We start from the raw sequence: 8,921 nt of genomic DNA on the forward strand, positions 1-8,921 counted from the left end.
GCTTCCAAGCGATGGCTTGCTTTGTCCTGTGAGCTCTCCTCTCCGCACTGCAGCCCGCCTCTCCTCCAGGCCCCTCACCCCTCCACGCTCTTCTGAGAGAGCCATCCAGCCTGGGGTTGTAGCTGCCTAGCAAGCACAAGCCCCATGACTGACCAAAAAAAAGCTTTAGCCAGATGCCAATGGCTCATGCCTGTCATTTTGCTTACTTAGGAGACTGAAATCTTGAGGGTCAGGGTTCAAAGATGGTTTCGGTGGGAAAATAGTCCACAAGACTCTTATCTCTTATTTAATAAATCACCCAAAAGCTGGAAATGGACTGAGGCTCAAGTGGTAGAGCACTAATCTTGAGCAAAAAAGCTGAGGCGCCTAACCAGCAAAAACAAAAAGAGCAAAAGCTCTTAATGTGTTCAGATGGTTGCCCCTCGGCATGAACTCTCCCGTAAGCCAGGCGTGGTGATGTCACAGCCACCGGCCCTGCCCACGCACCGGCTGGGAGGAGAGCCGGTGAGGGGGGGACGGGCAGGGGACTTGGTGCCAGACTCATCCGTAGGCTGCGGGTCTCTCTCGGTGGATTTCCCCAGGAAAGCACCTGGGCGGAGCCACACACCGGCAGGAAGTGCAGTTGCCCAGAGCGCCTTCTGCAGTAGAGTGGGGAGGGGCTGGGGACCACATGTGGACGGGCTGTGGGCTTCCATGTTGGTGTGTGGCTCTTCCGTGGTCCCAGTCAACTTTGGCGGAGACACGGGTGAAACAATGTGTGGACGGGGCGGGATGCTGAGGCGGGGGGCACGGGTGTGGGGGTGTCCGGCCCTTTCCCGAGGCCCCCTGCTCCCCACTCACCCTGGGCTCAGGCAGCTGGCTGGAGTCCAGGCCCCGGCCCAGTCTGTTGCTGGGTCCGGGAGCGGGCCTTAGCCTGCGGGCGTGGGGCCTTTCTTGTGGTCTCTGCACGCCACGCAGCGGGGCTCCCCTTCCCGCCAACAGCCTGGATTGGGTTTCTGGTCTGGAGATAATGGGTGGTTCTTATTCAAAGGTTCAAACAATTCCTTGCTTTAAGGGGGGGGGGGGGGGGAAGGCAGGAGGCCAGCACACCCGCAGGAGACTTAGAGGAGCGGTGGGGTTCAGGCAGCGCTCTGATGTCCAAGTGGGCAGCGGATGGCCTCGGCCGTGCCTTCCGGGCGGCCACACCTGCGGGAGGCCGGGAGGAGCCAAGGTTGTGCAGGCTCACCTGCCACCTGCCACCTGCCGCCAGGTGAGCCCCAGGTGAGCTGCGCCCCCCCCCCCCCCCCGCAGGTTGTGGCTTCCACCTGTTCGTCTCAGTGGTGACTTGGGAGGTCTGGACCTGGCAGTGGCCACACTGTGGCTGGACCCACTTCCAAGGCCCGGCCCCGCCTCAGGGCCACCAAGGGGCTTCACTGGAGCCCCCGGAAGACTTCCTGGGACACCGCCCCAGCCCCAGCCCAGAGTCCCCGGCTGAATGGGCCGAGGAGGGTCCGGAACTTTCTAGAAGGTTCCCATCAGGAGGCCGTGTGCGGAGCAGGAACGTCCCTCTCTCTCTTCTCTTGCTTTCTTTCAGTGGATGCACAGGGAACACCCCACCGCCTGTCGAAAATGTGGGTTCACAGTGGCTGCCCCGCCCGCAGGCTGCGTCTGTGCCCTGGGCGGGGAGGGCAGTGGGAGGAGGACGGCTTTCTGGTGGTCACATGACCCAGGCTCCGCTCCGGGCAGAGGATGCTGGGAAGGGCGTGGTGGCTGGGTGGGAAGAGGCAGGGCAGGGAGGAGGTGGAGAGTCATCCCACTAGGGATGGTTTGTGGCCAGGCCCCTCTCCTCCCAGGCTCTGGCAGTGGCCGCCGTCCTCTGGGATCCCTCTCCCCCACTTCTGGCCCAGGGCCCTGCACCCGTGGTTCCTGGCTGGTCACCTGTCCCTGGAGGCCGGGGAGCTGCATGCGGGGCGGCGACAGCTGCTGGGTGGCCTCATCATGGGCCTCTTCCCTACTTAGAAGAGGGTTGAGGTCCCCAGGTGCTGGCGGTGGGGCCTGGGCGCTGTCCCTGAGCTCTACGACTTGAGTCACAGCTCCACTTCTGGCTTTTTGCTGCTTAGTCAGAGACAGGAGTCACAGATTTGCCTGCCCAGGCTGGCTTCACACTGCGATCCTCAGATCTCAGCCTCCTCAGCAGCTAGGGTTACAGGCGTGAGCCTTGGCACCCGGCTTAGCTCTGCTTTTTTTTTTTTTTTAACACCCAAGACCAGGACTCGCGCTTGGTACCAGATGTTTTCGCTGTTTGGCTGGCGTTCTACCAAGTGAGCCATGCCTCCACCCCTTAAATACATTGTTTTCAGTGGCACCTCCTCTGTGCGTGTATGTATGTGCATGTACCCACGAGTATGCACACATGCTCATGTGTGCCTGTCCATACATGTACACGTGTGTGCGCATGTGCACGTGTGTGCAGTGGTGTGCACAGAGGCTTTCTCTGCTACTGCAGTGGTGCCCAAGCCTTGGCATCTCCCCAAGTCCCTGGGGAACGTGTGGGGGTTGCTGGGGGTCCCCTGGATCTGGGGATCTGGCAGCCTGTGGGGAGGCAGCCTGGGCTCCGTGGATGCCGGAGCTGCGGGGGGGGGGCACGGGGGGCACCCCTGTCGCGGGCTGCGTGGAGACGGCCGGAGGCCCGTGTGACTCACCCTCAGGGCCGTGGCCCCGGCCCCGTCCTACGTAGGTGTCTGCGGTGGTGAGGGTGGAGAGGACGTGGACGTGGTGCCGCGGCACTGGTGGTGGAGCGCCAGCCTCGAGTGGGGAGAGCCACTCGGAGCGCGAGGCCCTCGGTTAAAGGCCCTGCACTGGCACCAAGAAGAACAAGCCGCCATGTGGCGGTGGGCGTGGGGGGAGGAGTGCAGGGGCCTCGCCTCGGGAAGCCAGGTGCTCGGGGTGAGAAGGGGGTGCCCGGCCCTTCACAGGGCTCCCGCGGGGGGCCTGGTTTGTGCACCTCTGGCCTCCAGAGTCACCAGGGGCCGGTCTCATCCCAGGGCTGCCCCGAGGTCTGGATGTGCACCCCGTGCCGCCTTGGTGGTCCCCATCTTCCTGCCCGGTCCCCTCTGTGGGTTGCTTTCCTTGGGATCCGCACAGCGTGGTTGGGTCTCAGTGATGTGCTGCCTCCTCTCCCCCGCCCCCAGGCCACAGCACCTGCTGGCAGGCCCAGCAGCCCAGGGTGGATGCCCAGGCTGGTCCCTGGGGGACCCCCTGGGGTGGGTCTTGGAAACCCACGAGCCAGCTGCAGGGCCAGCTTGGGTGACAGGAGGGCAATGCCCTCCTGGCATTGGCCGGAAGCCCAGGGCAATTTACATACAGGTGAGGGCCTCACCCCCCTGTCCAGAGGCAGGTAGGGTAGACACACCTGGCGATTTGGGCACACGCAGTTCCAGGGCAGGCCAGTGGAGGGCAGCAGAGCTCCAGCAGTCCTGGGGCCCTCCCTACCCCCCCCCCCCCCCAACTTCCAGTGCCAGGCCTGGCCAGAGGGCAAGGGTAGTCACCCCATCTGGAACCTTCTTCCCTCCCCTGTCTCCTGAGCCTGTGTCCTCAGGCCGCCTTTGTGACCCATGACCTGTGTGGCGTGCCCTCTGGGCCCCCTCCACCTTCGTATTGTGGGGGGGGGGGGGCGGTTCCCGGGCCCGCAGGGGGCAGGGGCTGTCACTCGGTGTTTGCTGGGCCCCAGGCTGTGGGCCGAGCCAGCCACTGCCTGGGTGTGGGGCAGAGCCAGGCCTCCTGCTTGCCGGACCCCCCCTCCCCCACATGGGCCTGGATGTGGACATGGTCGGGGCCGCCCAGACCCCCTGGCCTCTGCGGTTGGGCTGTGGGTGCTGGTGGGGGTGATGCGGCCCGCTCCGTGTTGGCCCGAAGGACCCCGGACCCGTACGGATATTTGCTCCTGACACCTCATTTTCCCAGAAACCTGGTGTGGTGGCCCTCAGCACCTCACGCTCAGTGCAAGCTGGGAAAACGGGCTTCAGACTCTGCCAGAGCCGAGGCCGGGGGTCTCAGCTGGGAGAGGTCCCCAGAAGGCGGGGGGCAGGGGGGCTTGGGAGCCAGGGCCAAGCAGGCAGCCCCCCTCAAACCTGGAAGTGGTGATGGGGGCGAAGACAGGGACACGGGGCCATGTCTGCCCCTCCCCCCCGCTCCCTCCCTCCCTGAGTGGCATGTTATCTGCCGTCGTCTGCCCGGGAGAGTGTTTTGGGGGGCTCTGGTTTGCCTCTCTTCAGCTGTGCTTCCTGGAACATCAGCTCTGGGCTTTGTGTGTGGCCGGGTCCCCTGTGCCCAGGACTGTGGGTGTTCAGTAGTGGTGTGTTGACTGGGTGGATAGACAGACAGACAGGAAGGCACGGGCGTCCGTCCCTGGGTGGCCAGCTATGCCGTGAGCTGTCGGGGTGAGGGCGTCCGCCGTGGGGGAGCAGGGGCAGCTCAGGCCTCCATCCTGTCCTCCGGCTCCAGCCGACCCTGGGGTGCTCATCGGGAGGCCGATGCTTCCCTGCTTCTGTCTGACCAAGCAGATACCTGGGGCTCGGAACATTCTGGAACCAACCCCTGCTAGCACAACTGTCCCCCAATCCATGCAGCCCTGGCTGCCGCCACTCTTGAGACAAAGGGCCGTGGTGGTGAGGGGTTCCGGCAAAGGCTGGGGGTCCCCCAGGGAGGAGGGGAGGCAGCCAGAGTGCGTGGCGGGCTCTGGGCGCCGGCAGGTGGCGGTGGGCGGCCCCTGTGCCCGCGCTCGGCCGCTCCCCTCGGGGGGGGGGGGGCAGCTGCGCACGGGGCGGCCTGGGCTCCGCGCGGGCACCGGTGGCCGCTGTTGTGCCAGGAGGGCCTGGCGCCCAGCCACAGCCCCGCAGAGCCGCTGCGGCCAGCCATCCCGCCCTGCTCAGATGCCAGTGGCGTCCTTGTGAGACGCCAGGAATGTGTGTGGGACGCCCTGGGCCAGTCGGCCTCGGTTTCGCAGCATAGCTAGAAGTCACTGACTCCGCGTGACGGCCGCATGCCGGCCGGTGATCTCTGCTCCTGCCGCTGGCCGCTGGCCGCTGGCCAGCACAGGGGAACTCCGGGCTGGGCACGGGCGGGGTGGGGGGGAGGCGAAGCTGGCAGGCCGGGGCTGGTGGGAAGCCCTCCCTGCGGGCTCTGTGGGCACAAGCACCCCGTCGCATGCTGGCCTTTGGCTTCCCTGCTCCCACCCACAGAACTGATCCCCGCCCCCAGCTGGGCGTCGTGGGAGAGCAGGGGAGAGTTGGCGATCCTGAGATGGCAGCCGGCCCCCACCCCCCTGCAGACACGGGTGTTGTTTTGGGGACGAGGCCGGCCGGGCCGCCCAGCGGGAACCTGCGCGTGCACGCTGCAGGTCGGGGGTCGGGGGTCCCCCTGTGTGCTGGCACTGCCCTTCCTGCTCCCCGGCTGCTGGAGTCCCGGTGTCCCCTGGTGCTCCCTGGCCTGGCACGTGCAGTGTCCTTCCGGCCTCTGGCACCCTTCTCCTGGTTGTCCACGTTCCCCTGGCCCTCACGGTGCCCGCCGCGGACGGAGGGTGCGGTCACCCTGGCAGTAAGGTGGCTGGCATCTCTGTCACCACAGGCCTGCTGCCGATTTCACCTACTCTGCCGAGCGCCAGCCCGGTCCTGCCTGTGGGTTGTCATGGGGCCTGGTCCTGTGGTGAGGGCAGGGAGGGACATACACAGCTTGCGGGACCTGGCGTGGGCAGCTGTGCCCGTGCGTGTCTGTGGCCTTCTGGTCTGGGCTGTGAGCTGGGCAGGGCTCTGTGGGACTCCGTCCTTCTGGACACCTGGTCTGAACCTTGGTTCTGTTGGTGTGCACGACAATCCTGGTGGCTGTCCCGCAGGCGGGCAGCCTGGCCTGGCCCTGCGGCCCCCATGTGGCAGGTGGAGGTAAACACAGACTCTCCTGCACCAGCCACTGTGGCTCCCTCGCCCACAGGGTGCTGGGCCCCGAGGTGCCCCAGCCCGGGCATTGCCGCTGGTGCGTCCGTGCTGGGAAGGCAGCCGCGGGCAAGCGTGGCGCCAGCGTGTGCCCAGGCCGCAGCGCTGTCCTCGCGCCCGGGAGAGGCCCTGGCGTCCGTCCTGCTCACCGGCCTCCGTGTTGGCTGGGCCTGTGACCCCTCCAGCTTCTGGTTCTCGCGTCTGGGCCTCTGTCACACACTTCGATCCCAGACACCCCTGCTGCAGGTCTTTGTCATGAGAGCTGTGTGTGTGTGTGTGGGGGGGACACTGCCGGCCTAGCCCTGTCGGGCCGGTGCCCTGTGGCTCGTTCTCCTGGCACGGAGAGCCAGCGAGTGCTGAGGAAGGGACTTTCGATCTCAGGAGGGGCCGCTTCTGTGGGGAGCCGGCACTGGCCGCGGTCCTGGAAGCACCTTTGGAAGATGATTCCGTACGGCAGGCCGTGCCCGCACCCCCGGCCCGCGCCCCCTGTGGCTGCCAGCCTGGGTCCTGGGACACCGCTCCATAAGGCAGTGAGCCGGGCCCCGACAGCATGGGGCCGCTGCGGCTCCCACGCCCGGCTCGGGCTGTCCCTGCGGCCCTGCATCCTCGTGACCTTGCCCAGTGCCGGGGCCGGTAGCTTTGTCCTTGGAGACGTCCACCGGTGGTCAGAGCACCCCCCCCCCCCCCGCAGAGTCGGGCTCTGCCCGCTGCCGCCCGCGGCCCAGCGAGGCTCCGGGCCGGGCGTCCAGCTCAGGGGCCGGATGGAGACTCAGTTTATTTTCTGTCTTGCTCAGCCTGGCTGATTATCTTTAATAAGGCCATCGTGAACATTTCCTTGTAAGCTCATTTTAAGGAAATGTTTGTGCATGAAGCATTTTCCCACAGCCCGGAGACAATGTGCCAGCCTTTGCCAAAGATCACATTTGCCACCCTCGGCCTTCCTGACGCTGCAGGGTGGACCTGGAGCCCGGCCAGGCACTGTGCCCCCCCCCGCCCCCTCCTCCCCCCCCCGCCCCCTCCTCCCCCCCCCCCCCCCGCCATCACGATCAGGCCGCGTTTGATTAATATCTGCCATGGCCCCGAGTGTCGCATGGTGCAGGGGTGTTGGCGGCGACACTGGGCAGGGGGCCGGGCGGCCGTGCCGAGCCCGGCCGGGGCCGTGTGAACTGGCTGCCGGGCCGGTGCTCGGCTCTTTGAAGCCCTGCCTCCCCGTGTGTCTTGTGCCCTTTGCATTTCCAGTTTGTCCAGATCCACAGAGCACAGCCACGCGGGCCCCGTGCTGAGACCCGCTGGCCCTGCTCCCGGACCCCGCACCCCAGCCACCCGCTCCCTGCGAGCCAGGGCCCCGGGGCAGGCACAGCCGTGGCCGCGTGGGGTGGGTGGGTGCCAGGCCCGTGGGGGGGGGGAGGACCTCACCTCACAGAAGGCCCCCCGAGGGGGGACTGCACCCCCGTCCGTGACTGAGGGGTAGAGCAAGCCGCAGGCCCTGAGTTCAAATCCCGGTGCCACAGACAAAGGTCATCACCTCTAGCCTTTCACCAGAACCGAGGGCCAAAATACACCTCGCCTTCATGACTCTTGTAGTCTGTGGTGGTTACTGACAACAGTACACGTACAGCTGTAAGGGGTGATCGAGATGGAGCCATCCGCCAGGCGTCTGTGTCCCACAGGAGACACCGGAGGAGACGTGGGTGCGGGGGAAGTAGCTGGGACGCGGGGGGTGGGGGGCAGGAAGGCCGCGGCCCCAGGGCCGGGGGCATCTGGAGGACCCATGCCCGGCCACACCTCCACCTCAGACTTTGCCCTGTGGCAGTTTCCCCCAGGTACCAGGCCACAAGGTGAGGCTTCAGCCGTCACTGCAGCCACAGGGAGCTCATCCTTTTTATTCTTTTTTTTTTTTTTTTTGGTCCTGGGGCCTGAACTGTAGGCCTGGGCGCTGTCTCTGAGCTCTTCAGCTCAAGGCTAGCGCTCTACCACTTGAGCTACAGCGCCACTTATGGTTTTCTGGTGGTTTATTGGAGATAAGAGTCTCCTGGCCTTTCTTGCCTGGGCTGGCTTTGAATCATGATCCTCCGGTCTCAGCTTCCTGAGTAACTAGGATGACCGGTGTGAGCCACTGGCCCCCGGCTCCATTCTTACATCCTGTGGTCTCAACTGAGACCTGCATCCTCAGAGGGAAGCCCTGGCGTCCATCCTGTGCCCGCCTGCCCCTCTGCGACCGCATCTGTTTCCCATGTCACCCATGTCTGGTTCTGCGTCTTGCTCCTGAGCACCCCCACACCGGGGAGTCCCATATGACCCCACATCGGTGTGTCCTGTGTGACCTCCACACCGGGGTGCCCTTGTGTGGGGAAAACAGGCGTGCAGCACTCCTGCCTAGGGTAGGGTGAGGGCAGAGGTCTGGGCTGGGGTGACCCGTGTGGCTGAAAGTGGAGTTAAGTACTGACGGAACAAACATGGAGCCGAGAGGCCTGGGTCGGGGGTGGGGGGGGGATGGCCCGAAGAGGCCCAGGGCTCCCTTTTAGGGAGAAAAAGGAGGGAATGGGAATGGTTTTTCCAAGACAATTATTTTCTGGAGAGGGAGAGACAATAAATGCTCTTCTCTCCCTTCATCTACTCATCCATCCATCATCCACTTGACTGACTGCTTATCCATTTATCTACCCAGCCAACTAGCATCAATTCACCCACCTGGCTATCATCCATCCATCCTTCCATCCACCCATCCACCACCCATCACCTGTCTATCTACCCACCTGTCCGTTATCCAGCCATCCATCTACCCATCTCTCCATCTTCCTCCTTCCCTGCAGCCTACCAGGGTATTTATTATGCCTGGGTTTGGGGAATAACACAGGCTGGACCCTGTCTCCACTCTGGGAAAGTACATCATCATAGGCTGTGAGGGACAGCGGGGTGAAGCCTGTGCCCACCTCCTCCCCACCCCGGGTCATG

Source organism: Dipodomys spectabilis, unplaced genomic scaffold (assembly GCF_019054845.1).
Source record: "Dipodomys spectabilis isolate Male_0828 unplaced genomic scaffold, ASM1905484v1 ptg000030l, whole genome shotgun sequence".
NCBI lineage: Eukaryota > Metazoa > Chordata > Mammalia > Rodentia > Heteromyidae > Dipodomys > Dipodomys spectabilis.